The sequence below is a fragment of the Miscanthus floridulus genome, chromosome 17, assembly GCF_019320115.1.
Source record: "Miscanthus floridulus cultivar M001 chromosome 17, ASM1932011v1, whole genome shotgun sequence".
NCBI lineage: Eukaryota > Viridiplantae > Streptophyta > Magnoliopsida > Poales > Poaceae > Miscanthus > Miscanthus floridulus.
In genome coordinates this window covers 60,439,081-60,454,330 of record NC_089596.1, presented here as the reverse complement: position 1 = coordinate 60,454,330, position 15,250 = coordinate 60,439,081, and the positions used below count along the sequence as shown (strand labels likewise).

Sequence of the window (15,250 nt, the reverse complement as noted above, 5' to 3'; positions counted from 1 at the left end):
ATCGGACGATAAGGTTTCTAATCGGTCCAAACTAATCGAGGACCCTTATCGAGCACCTTTTTACGATAAGGACGATTAATCACGATTAATCGTGATTAGTCGTCCGATCTATAATCATTGGCCCAGCCGCCTGCCAGCCCAATCCAAGCCGGAGGGCTTGTTGGTCAGGCTGTTGGAGGCATCGGCAAAGACGAACGCCTCGAATGGGGCGGTAGGGGGGACTGGAGGCCGGCCCTTGGGCGTCGGCGATGGCGTCGTACATGGTGGCATTGACGTTGGTGGCAAGGAGGATGGGGATGACAGCGTTGGTTGGCCACCGGCCATCGGCCGAGCCCTCCCCGTTGGCAGGGAGGCCAAGCTGGAAGCCAAGCACAGAGGGCAGTGTCCATTAGCATGAGGGGCGAGGGAGGCACGGAGGCCTGGTAAGCACGGTGACGGTGGGGCCGAGCGCGAGGATATCGTGGAAGGTGGTGTCGGAGGAGACGACAGTGTTGAGGAGCTTGGAGAGGAAGGGGAGGTAGAGGAGCGGGGAGCCCGAGGAGGTGTGGGTGGAGAGGGCCTGGAGGCGGTAGACGACGTGGGCCTAGAAACGGTCGGCGATGTGGGCCTGGAGGTCATTGAGCGCAAGGAGCTCATCATCCTGGGCAGGGTCGAAGAAGGCGACGACGGTGGTGCTGCTGCGGAAACTAAGCATGCCGATGAAGCCCATCCTGGAGGGTGAGCGCATGGAAGATAGAGAAACGCAGGGGGATTCAAATGCAAACACACGCTGGGTGCTGACAATACATGCCTTGTCATATCTAAGGGCCAAACGAAGGGGTATGGACCTTTGGTGAACCACTTACAAATTTTAAGGACCCAAAAATTTAGTTCTACAGTTGTTGGACCTAGATGACACCCCCTCAAAAGTTAAGGACCTAGGGTGCATTTTACTCTATTTTATATTATCAGATGACAGTCAATAGATCTGCTTTTTTCTTTGAGCTCTATCTTTCCAGTGAACCCCGTATGCAGCTACTGTTGCTCAACTAATATGTTGTGCACTAAATTTCCAAGCTGTGTAATATTGTTGCACTGTTATGTTGTGTGTGTGTGTTGCATCACTAGGATTTTCTTGTTTCTTCTCCTTAATGCAATGATGCGCAGCTCTCCTGCATGTGTGGAATTTTTTTTCCCAAAGCAAGGTGTTCTCGATATTGGGTTTAATAATAATATTTTAATTTTGGACTTGAGCACCTACTTGCATTATGCCATTTCTACATTTCCTCCTCATCATGGGACATATTCTACAAAAATACCGAATTAATTTGTGTATTCTGTCACTGAAGGTCAAAGAATGGCTCCAAAATTTGGGAATTGGGGAGCATATGCCAGTAGTACATGATGAGGATGAAGCAGATGATGTGAATGTTCCACCACAGTCTGATGATAACTCCATTAGAAATAGGTAAACATGTTTCTAAATTGATGATGATAGTTTATTATAGATAACTCACTAGTAACTGATATATAGGTATGCTTTATCACATCGTATGTTGCCTTAGAGCAGTTGAGTCTCCATATGTTATTCCATGCATGCAGTAAGCAAGACATTGAACCTGTTGTGGCAGAAACGTTCCTTCAAGTGCTGTTTTACCTGTCATTCGACCAGCTCTTGGACGTCAAAACTCTATTTCCGATCGAGCAAAAGTTGCAATGCAAGAATATCTAAACCATTTCTTAGGGAACCTGGATATCGTCAATTCACGGGAGGTACCAAAAACTTTGTACATTTCAAAGTAGACCCCCTCATAATTGCACATCAAAATGTCAATCAGAACAACTTATCTGGCTATCTTTATTCAATTTCTTTGTACTACAGGTTTACAAATTTTTGGAGGTGTCATGTTTGTCATTTTTACCTGAGTATGGTCCCAAGTTAAAAGAAGACAATGTTTCAGTTGGACATTTACCAAAGATTCAGAAGGACCGGAAAAAAACGATGCTGTTCATGTGGATTGTTTAACTGTTGCAAGAGCAATTGGCAAAAAGTATTAAGCCTTTTGCAGTTGTGCTTTGTTTTCAGATATTTGGTTGTTGCATTTGAGTTGTTCAATTGGTTATTTATTAACAGGTCTGGGTTGTCCTGAAGCCAGGATTCTTGGCTTTACTTGAAGACCCTTTTGATCCAAAGCTGTTAGATGTCATTATTTTTGATGCATTGCCGCATATGGATATAAGTGGAGAAGGCCAAATTTCTTTAGCAAAAGAGATTAAAGAACGTAACCCACTGCATTTTGGATTCCAGGTACCTTTTGCATTAAAAAAAATGCTGCGTTCAGATAGGAACTTTTTCTGCCTTATAACATTTAGTAGTTTGAAAGTCCATGAAGCTTTAAATATTTTTTTTTTACAATACCTGAAGCATCTTTCACAGGCTATGATACCAAACGGACCTTCTAATACTTTTCATGTTTTATTATGAAAAATGGTCGAAGGTGTGGGTGTACAGTGTACACCACTACCATCCAGGTTCGAGTCCTCTCTGGCTCGAATTTGGGTGCATATTTCTTATTTACAAGACACCTAGCTCTTCCTAGCTTGGTCAAGTTTTTTTAATGTTTCTCAAATTTTATTAGGTATATGGCCTGGTGCAAGCGGTAGAGTCTTACCGCCTGTGACCGGAAGGTCCCGGGTTCGAGTCGCGGTCTCTTCGCATTGCACAGGCGAGGGTAAGGCTTGCCACTAACACCCTTCCCCAGACCCCGCACAGAGCGGGAGCTCTCTGCACTGGGTACGCCCTTTATATGATCTGACGCCTTCCTAGAAATATCTTCCAGAAGTGCCATAGTTACTAGGATGCCGGGCAGAAGTTTATAAACATTGGAATATACATGAGCCAAGCGTTAGGGCTATTTTTATGTTATGTTCTGCCTTGTTCGTATTGAAATTTGTTTAGTTGCAAATCCCTTACTATCTCTAGTAAGATTTGATTGCAATGGATGTATAAAAGAGATGCTCTCAACAATCCAGAAATAGAAAACATATGTGCTTTTGAAATGCTGCTGTGCTACAAATAAAACCTTGCTGTTTACTCTCTGTTCCCATGGCCCATGGCAGAAGAATCTTCTGGATGGGTGACCACATATTATTTCCAATACCATGGTCACAAGATAAAACTGTAAGAATCATCTGAAAGTTACAGTTTGTCAGTCTAACTCTGACCAATTGTTCCTATTTGTCATAATTGTTTCAATTTTATCTGTGTTACCATTTGGAACAATTGGTACATCAGGTGCATGGTAGATGATAAAATAATGACAACTCTCTATGTCTGTTGATGTTGGCTTCACTACATTTTGATCAATTTAGCAGCATAATCTTTTATGCACCATTGCACCTTTTATTTTCCTGTTGAGTTTGAATATCATTATGTTTTTATCGGAGAAAGGTTTCTTCTGGTGGCCGGACAATAAAGCTACGCACAAGAAGCTCTTCTAAGGTTAAGGACTGGGTTACTGCAATAAACGCTGCTCGACAACCTCCAGAAGGCTGGTGCTATCCTCATCGTTTTGGCTCATTTGCACCACCGAGGGGTTTGTTGGAAGATGGGAGTATGGTACAATGGTTTGTAGATGGGCAAGCTGCATTCAAAGCTATTGCATCCTCCATTGAGGAAGCCAAATCGGAGGTTAGCTTTTTATTTCATTCAACATTTGCTGCAGGATAATTTTCTACCTGTTTGCTAAGGAAGATGAGTTAAAATTCGATGCAGATATTTATTACTGGCTGGTGGCTCTGCCCAGAGTTGTATCTTCGACGTCCATTCCAACATCATGGATCATCTAGGCTTGATGCTCTACTGGAAGCAAGAGCTAAGCAGGGTGTACAGGTACCATCATTGCTTCTTTATTTTTATGATTTTCATCAGAAATTGTCAAGAATTTGGTATCTGAAGGGCATGGAATTATGAGGCAACCTTTGCCACCTGTAGTGTTATATATTTTCTGCTCCACATGCTAACGGCTAACAAGGCCATACAAGAAAGGGAACAAGAAAATAGTAGAACATATGCTAAATGAACATTTGAAAAATACCTCTGCATATTCACCACCTGCAGGTCCCCATCCTTCCTTGCTTTTTATACGCTACGGGTGATGATACATTTGATACATTTGAGGTTTGAAACCATAGAATAGTTGTCAATCTGTTATGACGCACAGGACAACTGAATTTCACAAAGTTTTAATATTTGTGGCCACCATGATGTACTGTAAACACCATTCATGTATTGGGCCATTAATTAACAGTGGATGCTTTACTTTTGTTCTATCGTGCGCTTGTCAGATTTAATACGAAATTATTTGAAGAAACAATAGTATTTCCAAAGAGGCCTCATGAGTGGTAATATATTTTTAATGTTCGTAAACATACTATGCTTTTTATTGGCCGAGTAGTGATGGAAAAAAACTTCTTTATGTTTCTCTCTTCGTCAACTTTTTTCTGACAGGAACTGTTGGGTAATTAATGAGATGAAATCTGGGATAAATGCACAAGTAACATGTTCATAAATATTTAAAGTGATATATGTATAAACTCTCATTGAAGATACTCATCTAGTTTCGTGTTTAAAGTTGTAACATCTAATATCCTAGAAGCTCCATTTTATTGATCATGTTATTCCCAAGGATTTTTTTCATAGTAAGCTACCCTAGGTCATAGTTTAATGCCTAGGAGACAATACAGTAATAGAGAGAGAGGGTGAGGTTGTGAGGGCATGCTGGAAGGAGCACCAGAAAATGCTCTTAAGACGTGGGCTACTCTAGAATTAGGGAACTGTAAGAACAAAACAGTTTTGTTTAGCTCCCATCCCATGTAAAGCTGGATCTGAGGCTGCCAGATTGTTTACTTTAGCCGGAATATTTAGAATGGCTGGAACAGCTGGTATTTTAACTGATGACATGCATATACCAGTCACTGTTTTATTCCTGTGAAAATGCTGTGTACCCCACCATTCTAACTGGAATTGAATGGTGGTAAGTATGGAGATAACCCTTGCTAACATATGCATGTATCGTAAGTTTTTTTGGGTGGTTTTGTTTTTTTTTTTTTTTTTGTTTTTTTTTTTGTTTGGTGTTTCTTTGCTTTTTGTTTTTCTTTTGGTGGGTTGGGGGGGGGGGGGGGGGGGGGGGGGGGGGGGGGGGGGGGGGGGGGGGGGGGGGGGGGGGGCAAGAAACAAAGTAATTTCTACATAAACTCTGTACATGTGAATCGGTTCTGTTACTTTGGTTTCTTGAGGCGACATTTTTTCCCCCCAAATGCCTTTATTATTAGAAGTAAAATGAGCAAATATAAAACCAAATATGCCAAAACCAAGGCCCTGTTTGGGGGCAGCTTTTGCGGCTGTTTCTGGCGAAAGGGAAAAAAAGATTGATGCCTCCAAACAGCACGCTTCTGCGCCGATTCTCAGATTCAATGTGAAAGGCTCTTTCCCCTAAGCACGGCCAGCCTCCAGCTTTCCCCAACTGCAGTCTGGTCCTCCAGTTGAGCTCCCATTCACTCCCCTGGCGCATGCCACCCTCAATCTGTACTGTTCCTCAGCCGCATGCAAGTCACCACTCTGTCCTAGTCCCCATGCGTGGCCAGCTGTCCCCACGTCATGCTCGCCCTGCTCGTGGCCTCCCTCCTCGCACCTGCTCCTGGCCACCATTGAATACCTTCGCCTCTTCCTGGCTCTTCCTCCCTTCTCACGCTCATCTCTGTCACCTACCTGTCGCAGAGTGGCCACCATGAATTCGAATCAGATAGAAGGGAGAGAGATTTCGGCTGCTGCCTTCCCTTCCGGTCATCCATTGCTGCAATCCACCAATGAAGGAGGTCGGAGCTACTTCCGGTGAGGGCACACCGGTGGTTGTGCCTCTGCCTCTGCCTCCCTTTTGCTCCACCTGCGCCTCCTCCACCTCCGATCACCTTGCATGCATGAGTTTTTCTTCTTGGAAACGGATTGCCAACTGTACGCTTTGTCTGCTTTGCTTCTTAGAAAATCTAGCATACCATAAAAGGCAGCATCCAATTGAAGCTTAGACAAAAACTGGTCCAAACAGGTCCCCAAGTTAATTATGTTATATATGCTTGGAACTCAAATGATATCCATTTTTTTATTAAAATGACTAGTTCAAAGAAGTTAGAACACAAAAAATTAGCATGAAATGGATTCAGACTGTTTTTTTGATAATTACTTATTATCTTGGATGACTTAGAATTCATTTTTGCAGATTTACATTCTCTTGTACAAGGAAGTTGCTCTTGCATTGAAAATTAACAGCTTATACAGTAAACAAAGGCTACTTAACATTCATGAAAATGTTAAAGTTCTGCGTTATCCTGATCATTTCTCAAGTGGTGTATACTTGTGGTATGAATGATTTATTGTTCCCTGTTTCCTTTTTGTTAAATATGTTTTTTATTGTTTTTCACGAACTACGCAGGAGAGCTGCACTCCATTTTTTTTATTTGATCTGAAAATTTTAACTTTTATTGTTTTGCCTTTAAGGTCACACCATGAGAAGATTGTGATTGTTGATAATCAAGTATGTTATATTGGAGGTCTTGATCTGTGCTTTGGTCGCTACGATAGTCCTGAGCACAAAGTCGCTGATTCTCCTCCAGTGATGTGGCCAGGAAAGGACTACTACAATCCTAGGTAATTGTGTTGTTATCTTTTACCCATTTAGATGTATGGGGCAAAGTCCCTAAATGTCACTTCATCTCTGTAAATAGGGAATCTGAACCCAATTCTTGGGAGGACACCATGAAAGATGAGCTGGACCGTGCTAAATATCCCCGCATGCCTTGGCATGATGTTCAGTGTGCTCTATATGGTCCACCTTGCCGTGATGTAGCAAGGCATTTTGTTCAGCGCTGGAATTATGCAAAGGTTAGTTATGTCCTTTTGGTCTACTTATCATCGAAAGAGTTTTCCCCATGATTATGGTAAATTAGTTGTTCCTTTTTTTTTTCTTTCAGCGGAACAAAGCTCTAAATGAGCAAGCAATTCCCTTACTGATGCCTCATCACCACATGGTAATTCCACACTACAAGGGTAAAAGCAAAGAAATAAATGATGAGGCTGAGGGTAAACAATACCATGATAAGGATGTTGATATTGGAAAACCAGTCTTGACGTCACGCACATCATGTCAGGATGTTCCATTGCTCTTACCTCAAGAGCTTGAACCTCGTGAATTATCCAGTTCAGATTTAAGGATGACTGATTTAGATATTAACCATTCAGATCGTGTAAACAAGAAGAGCTTTAATCAGCCTTTGCTCAACCGAAAGGCAAAATTGGATTCTTCTCATCAGGATTTACCTATGAGAAGTTTTGTAGACAATCTCAGTTCCCTTGAGCCATCATCTATTAGACGTTTTGATTCGTCGAAAGATGATAGGAATCACATCGACAAGAAATGGTGGGAAATGCAGGAGCGAGGCAACCAAGTTGCTTCAGTACTTGATGTTGGACAAGTTGGTCCAAGGGCAACATGTCGTTGTCAGGTCAGTACATGGTACTCTGCAATACATTTCTAATTAGTTATTAAACACCGAAGAATGAGGATCCATGGACAGCAATTTCTCGGGTGCAAATTTTCTCTTTATCTAGAAAAGCCAGAACGACTTACAGTTTGGAATGGAGGGAGTAGTACATATGCTTCACCAATCACGAGTTTTTCTGTTGGTAGGTTGTTTGCGGCTATATTATGAAACTGAGGGTGTGTTTGGTTGGGCTGTGGCTGTGGGAAAAAGCTGCTGTGGGCTGTGAGCTGTGGGAAAGCTGCTGTGGGCTTTGAGCTGTAGAAAAGCTGAAAACTGTTTGGTTAAACAAGTATAAAATATACCTTCTATCTTTATCTCTCTTGAAACAACTATGGAAGAGCTTTTTATTTCACCAATTTCGAAAAGCAGAAAGCCAAAAGCCAAAAGCAGGGTCAAACCAGCTTTCAAAACTGTACTACGGAAAAGCACCTGCTTCTGAAAAAGCCGTCTGAAAAAGCAGCCCCTTTGGTTGGGCTTTTGGCTTTTGGGGCCAAAAGCCAAAGCCAAAAGCCCAACCAAACGGACCCTGAAATTTACTAAGAAAGAAGCGGCTATATTATGAAACTGAAATCTACTAAGAAGCAAACTGACAGCTTTTATTTTATAGCATATGCAACATTAAGTTAGAAATTATTTGTCTTGCAAACAGCTCTGGTACTAATATTTTTTTAATGAATCATCACAAAACTGCTAATTTCATTTAACAGAGAAGAGTAGCTGCTGTACTAATAATGTTTGGACACACATTGTAAGTTGCTAACATGGTCTAGACAGCTATAGTGCAGATCCTACTCATTGACGTTGGTTAGTAATATCCAATATCAGTGTAGTTGGTCGTGTTTTATTTTGACAGGCGCGAATGTAACTGAAAGTTAAGGGGTGTGTGGGTGGTGTGCGTGTTGTATTTTACAACTCTTCTTCTTAATGAAATGATACACAGCTCTCCTGCGTATTCGACAAGAAAAAAAAAATAGTCTCCTGTTGCTATGTAAGACATTGTAAAGCTGTTTTGTTGTTTTGAACAAAACTGCTCTTTTGAGGATTAAGAGGGAGGGGACTGTTGGGTCATTTTACAAGAGTTTGAAACTTTGAATGCTATTTAGAAGAGTTTGTCTTTCACTTTGGCCTTTATGAAGAAATACATATTAGTGTCCTGATTTCGTGGTGATGTCAACTTCTCATTATCTGACTAAGTATAAAGTGACTATCTATGGTGATGTCAACTTCTCATTATCTGACTAAGTATAAAGTGACTATCTACATATTTGACTCATACAAATGTATTGGAGGACATATTAACTTCAAGTGTGGCTACATCATATACATTCCTTCTATATCTTGCCAAATAAACTTGATATATTCCTTCTACATCATATACATTGCTATATCCCTACATGCTTATCATTTGTTCAAAAACATCTTATGATAAGATACAGTCCTTCTGCAGTATTAAAGACATGCCTGTATACTTTTTTCCGCTCGAACAGACATGCTTGTATACTACATTAGATTTGACGTGTATCCTTTGCATACATTGTTTTATTGAAGTAATCAACGAATCCATGTTTTTTTTGGCTCAGATTGTTAGGAGTGTCGGTCAATGGTCAGCTGGGACCACTCAAATTGAAGGAAGCATCCACAATGCCTACTTTTCTCTGATTGAAAAGGCAGAACACTTTGTATACATTGAGGTTTGTGCTTTTTCTTTGACCTTTTAGATTTGAAGTTCTTAACTTTAGTAATTTTTTTATGGATAATGATCTGAAACTGGAGTTCATCATGCATTCTTTTAACTCATTTTTCGGCTTATGTATTTGAGGGAAAATTTAGTGCTAAACAAAATTGACACTTTTTCATTATGTGCTAAGCACCTAGTTACTAAACAGTGAAGATATACCACCATTTTTTTTTGTAACATCCTTTTTTATGACCTTTTGCAGAATCAATTTTTCATATCGGGTCTGTCAGGAGATGATACGATTAAAAACCGTGTACTGGAAGCATTGTATCGGCGCATACTTCGAGCAGAGAGAGAGAAAAAGCGCTTTAAGGCCATCATCATCATACCTCTTTTACCTGGTTTTCAGGTAGTTTTCTGCTAGAAGTTAGAGATATGTTCGATACTTGGTTACTTACATAATCTCATGATAGGGAGGCATTGATGATGGTGGAGCAGCATCGGTGAGGGCAATCATGCATTGGCAATATCGGACTATCTGCAGAGGCTCTAATTCGATTCTTCAGAATCTATTTGATGTTATTGGACCTAAAGCACATGATTACATCTTCTTTTATGGGCTTAGAGCACATGGTAAACTCTATGATGGGGGTCCCTTGGTTACTAGTCAGGTATGATGAACTTTCTTCCATTTGTGCATGTTTTGTTCCTCCCCAGAGTCCTCAGTCTTGTCCAGCTGAGCATCATGATTTTTATCTAGAAGAGCCATTGAACTGCTAGTCACCATCGTGCTCCCTCTGGTCCAGTTTATAAGGCGTAGCTTAACATGATTATAAACTTATGATTACTGGATAGTACATTTGATTGCAAATCTAATAGTACCAAGTTTGTATTTACAATATTCAAAATTTGTTGGCCAAATTATTTTTTCTCGAAAACGCAGGAGAGCTGCGCTTCATTAAATTAAGAAGAGAATAAAGGGCAAGAGCCCAAACAACACCTCACACACCACACACACACACGCTCACGCCCCAACAGTTTATTGGCCAAATTATTGGTCAAATTATTGGTCAAATTTGTTGGCCAAATTATTGGTCAAGGATTATAAAGTTTGACTCTTGACATATGCGAAAGTCTTATTAACTCTACCAGAAGGAGCAGCATATAAAATGTGTTCAGAATACCATTCTAACAATGTCCCATTTCCAGATTTATGTACATAGCAAGTTAATGATAGTTGATGACCGCATCACATTGATTGGCTCAGCTAACATTAATGATAGAAGCTTGCTTGGATCAAGAGACTCCGAGGTATGCACTTGTAGCAGTTAGATGTACTCTGTGAAATAAAGAATCAAGAGATACTAAATTACTGAGTACAATCAATTTTAAAGTAGAACTAACTTGAGAATATTTTTCTCCATCATGCAATGAATATTCTTTGTAGTATACTTAGTTAACAGCAAATACCTTATATTGTGCTGGAGTTGTGATGGTTTTCCCCCCTTCAACCTTCTAGATTGCTGTGGTCATCGAAGATAAAGAAGTTGTTAATTCAAAAATGGATGGAAGACCTTGGGAAGCTGGGAAGTTCTCTCTAAGCCTACGTCTCTCACTGTGGGCGGAGCACCTTGGCCTTCATCCAGGAGAGGTTTGACCATTATGCTATGCCTTGTTCTTTGTTAATCATATGCTGCTGTTAGGTTGTAAGGAACAATTGATGGAATCAGGATGTGCATTTCTTCTGTTTGCAATTTATAATCCTGTCATCCATGTTTCTGACTTTCTGTTCTTCCCAGTTTCACTTGCCTGCTCACATAGCACATAACATGCCAAAGTATCATATTTTAAATTATTTGATAATACTTGTTTTGAGTTACAAGCTTGTTTTCCCCCTGCAATATGTGAGTGTAATGTACTTTGACGTTTTAAACAGCATGGATTTTTTGCAATTTCCAAGTAGCAAGCTAGCAGTTCAAAGCTGTGGCAAATTTGCAATTCTTATTTTTTTGTGGGTCTGCTTTCTGTTCTGGATAGAAACAATCAAGGGAGGTCCATACAGTATTATTATGTCATAAACCGATTGGGATTAGTGAAGTAAAAAAGAAATAATTTTCTGGCCATTATGTCCAAGATTGTACTTGACATTTTGGACAAGATCTTGTCATACTTTTAAACTTCGACCATCAATGGTTTTTAAAATATCTAATTTGGAAACGTGAAAATCATAGGTTTGTCTTTGAAAATACTTTCATAATCTCATATAGCTGTTGGATTCTGTCAATATATTTTATTAGAAATATAGTGGTCAAAGGTGCACATTGGAGACCGTGTCATGTCCAAAACGTCAAGTATTTTTCGACCATAAGTAGTAAAGAGTTAGCAAGCTAGGATCTTGGAGTTTTGATCTTCTTTGCTCGTTGATAATGCAAAAATCCACATTGTTACCCTGATTCCATGATTGATAGTATAGCATTGTCAAATGCAATTTTCTTCTGATGTTTACAAACAGTTCAGAAGGATGCAAGAGTAATTTCATGAGCATTTCAGCTGTAGTTTTCACATAATGGATGCAAGAGTAATCACCTTTTCGATAAACTAAATTGGTGTTTGTTTTTCCTGTTTTCAAACAAGCATACTATTTTGTAATCATGTTCTTTTTTTTCCTTCATAAAGAAGGAATTTACATTCAAGTCTTTATCAAATCAGTGCAACAAATACCATATAGCTTTGAAGAAGGTAATAGATGAGTCTCAATATGAAATTTTCCCCAAGAACTCTAGAGCCTGAGAAGCATGATTGAGTTGGTGCAACCAATACCAGCTTCTTATGAGTGTTGCCAATAATCCAGTTCTCAGAGAAAATGTGGATATGAGAACTTGCTGTAGGCAAAGCTCTGGCTGTTTTCCCCTGAAGAATAAGGTATATTGTGGGCATTGGACATTAGAAAGGTTGTATGCTGCTCTATTTTAGAGACTCCTCACTCCATGGTAAAGTTCTGCATAAGTTCTCTAGTGAAGGGCAATATTCAGTGAATCCGCCTATGAAAGCCTGTTTCATGGTACTGTAATTTTCAGTCCTTATGATAAGATTTGGACCATTTTTTCATATGGCTAGTGGTCGGTGAGAGGTGTTGGACGGCTGATCGGTTAGCACGAAGAGGGCTGCTACATCCATCCTGTTACCCTTCTGTGACCAAGACGCAGAAAATATTAATCACCTGCTGTTGACCTGGTCTTCGCATGAGAATTTTGGTTCTTCCTTCTGCGCCAGATTAGCTTGCATGATCTCACTTCCTTAGCTGATGAGATTTCCTTTGATGATTGGTGGCTGATCGCTTAAGAAAAGGCCTGACTCCATCATCATCTTAGGGGCCTGAACTTTGTGGAATCTTCGTAATCGTTGTGTTTTTTATGGTGAACCTCCTAACTTAGCTAGAGGATTGTCACACCCGGAGAGGTTTCCTTTGTGTGATCAAGAGGAGACGATTCAACATTTGCTTACTGGTTGTGTGTTTGCATGACAAGTTTGGTTCAGTATTTTGTCGCCTTTGGATTTGGGAAGCGAAGCTTCTGGACATACTGATCTTTATTTTGCTGATTGGTGGGCTAAGATAATCCACATGTTCAGTAAGGAGCACAGGAAAGGAGCAAATTCTCTCATCATTTTGATTGCATGGTTGCTATGGAAGCACCGTAATGCCTGTGTTTTTGATGGAGACTCCCCTTTTGTTAGTGAGCTTTTGCGACAGTTTAGAGATGAGTATAAGCTTTGGTGTCTAGCCGGAGCTAAGAAACCTCATGCTCTCGGACTGGATAGGGTGGGAGCTTTTGGATGAGTCTTTGCCTTGCTGTTTGGTCGTTAAAAGTATTTTTCTGAGTAATTGTGTTGTAAAATGTTTCCAACCTTCTCACGGGCCGTTTTTTCCTCTCTATAATACAAGAGATACGCAGCTCTCCTGCGTAGTCGGAAAAAAAATCCTTAGCTAGAGCACTGTTGCTCGCTAGTGAGGAGCTTCATTTCTGGGGTTTCGCTGGGGCATGAGGTATCAATCACCTCCTTGCCCGGGATTGAATGTTTTTTTTTGGTAGTGGTTGTCGTCTTCCCTTTCGAAGGGCACTGTCTTTTTGTTTAAGATCCTAGTGTTTTGTTGTGTGTAAGGGTTCTTGTATGGCTTCTTGACCCATTTTTTCTTCTTAATATAATGATACATAGCACTCCTGCGTGTTTGAGAAAAAAATTCACTGTCTTTTATTGTGTGATGCTTTAGAAAGCCATAATTAATTTTCTAACACAAGATAACTGTTTCAGTATTTCATGATCACAGATTTAAAGCTTGGTATAGAAGTTTACCAAACTTCTGAATTTTTCCATTGGTTTACACAGATTACCCACCAATTAAAAATATGCTTGACAATGTTTTCTTAGTTTTTTTCAGAGCAGTCAATTGTATCTGTTGCATTAGAATTTTAAACAAAATACATTCTCACTTTCAGGTTAGCCATATCATGGATCCTATAGATGATTCAACATTCAAAAATATCTGGATGGCCACTGCCAAGGTGAGATAAATGTTTGCTAAAGTTTTTAAGGCAAATCAATAGCACTAAATTCTGATGCTATTACATTCTTTCTAGAAATTCATATCAAAATAAATAAAGAACTAATCTGAAACCCTATATCTGATTAGATCGCCTTCAGTTTTTCAATTGGTTTTTAAACTGTATTATGTGTACATATTATTTCAATGCCTTTGTAAATATTAATCTTCATTTATACTCGAAATACATATATATTAACTAACTTGTGTTTGGCAGACAAATACCATGATATACCAAGATGTCTTCAGGTGTGTACCCAACGATCTCATCCACTCAAGGTATGAATTTAAGCCTAATTGGGGTTGCATTTTGTGTCAAGTGCTGTGGTTTCTGAAACATATAGTCCATTCAGGGCTCAATTTCGGCAAAGCTTTGCTCACTTGAGGGACAAAATTGGCCACACTACAATTGATTTGGGTGTTGCCCAAGGGAAGCTAGAAGACGGTGATCTCAAAAGTACCGACCCTATGGACAGACTACAGTTAGTCAGGGGCCACCTTGTTTCTTTTCCTTTGGATTTCATGTGCCAAGAGGACTTGAGACCATATTTCAGCGAAAGTGAGTACTACACATCACCACAGGTTTTCCATTAGCGAAAGTGAGTACATGTTGCAAAGATCTGCTTGTAGATGCTCTACACGTGTTGTCAAATAGGAAACCAAAAGAAATGAATATATTATCATACCATTATAGAGTACTAGAAGTATAGTTTCCTAGAAGGAAAATAGTATATCAGTATAGTACATTCATTCCAACACATTTTAATGTTGGGAAAGAAACAATCAAATTCATTCTTTATAAGTGCAAATAATATAGGACTTTACTTAGTTCTACACATTTTCTTTGGAATGAAATACACCTTGCCATAGTTCATTTTTTTTCTATTCTATCGTATTGTGTACCTGCTACACTCTATCCAGTCCAGAAATATAAGGCGTGTATTTTTACTGTCTAAAAGTGAGCTTTGACGACAGATGTCTCTTGCAGTATTTTATTAGTATATAGTTACAAAACCACGATTGTAAGAGTATTGCTGAAATTTGGCTTATGCTGATTTGTTGTGAGAGGAAAACATTGTTTGTTCGCTGAAAAGTATTGCTGAAGTAGTTCAAGCGAACATGGCTTTTTTTTAACGAATCCAGTGATATCAATTTTCGGTCACATAACCTGTATATTCTTATATTAATTTATTGGTCAAACTCGAATTTTGACAGTCGAAACACGCCTTATATTTCTGGATGATAGGGAGTAGTGTTTATTGAGGATATTTGACAATTGACACTATTTTCGCGAATACTTGAAACACTATCTGTCTACCCTGAATTGGCGGGACAACAAATATACATGTTCTGTGTTGAAGCTTGTCTGGTATGATGAATATAAATAATTGCTGTCA

The 15,250-nt window shown here is 39.7% G+C and overlaps 1 pseudogene; it reads left to right on the top strand.

Moving 5' to 3' along the window:
* Window positions 1-14,839, top strand: part of LOC136515082 (phospholipase D zeta 1-like) — a 32,321-nt pseudogene extending 17,482 nt beyond the window's left edge.
* The last annotated feature ends 411 nt before the right edge of the window (window positions 14,840-15,250 follow it).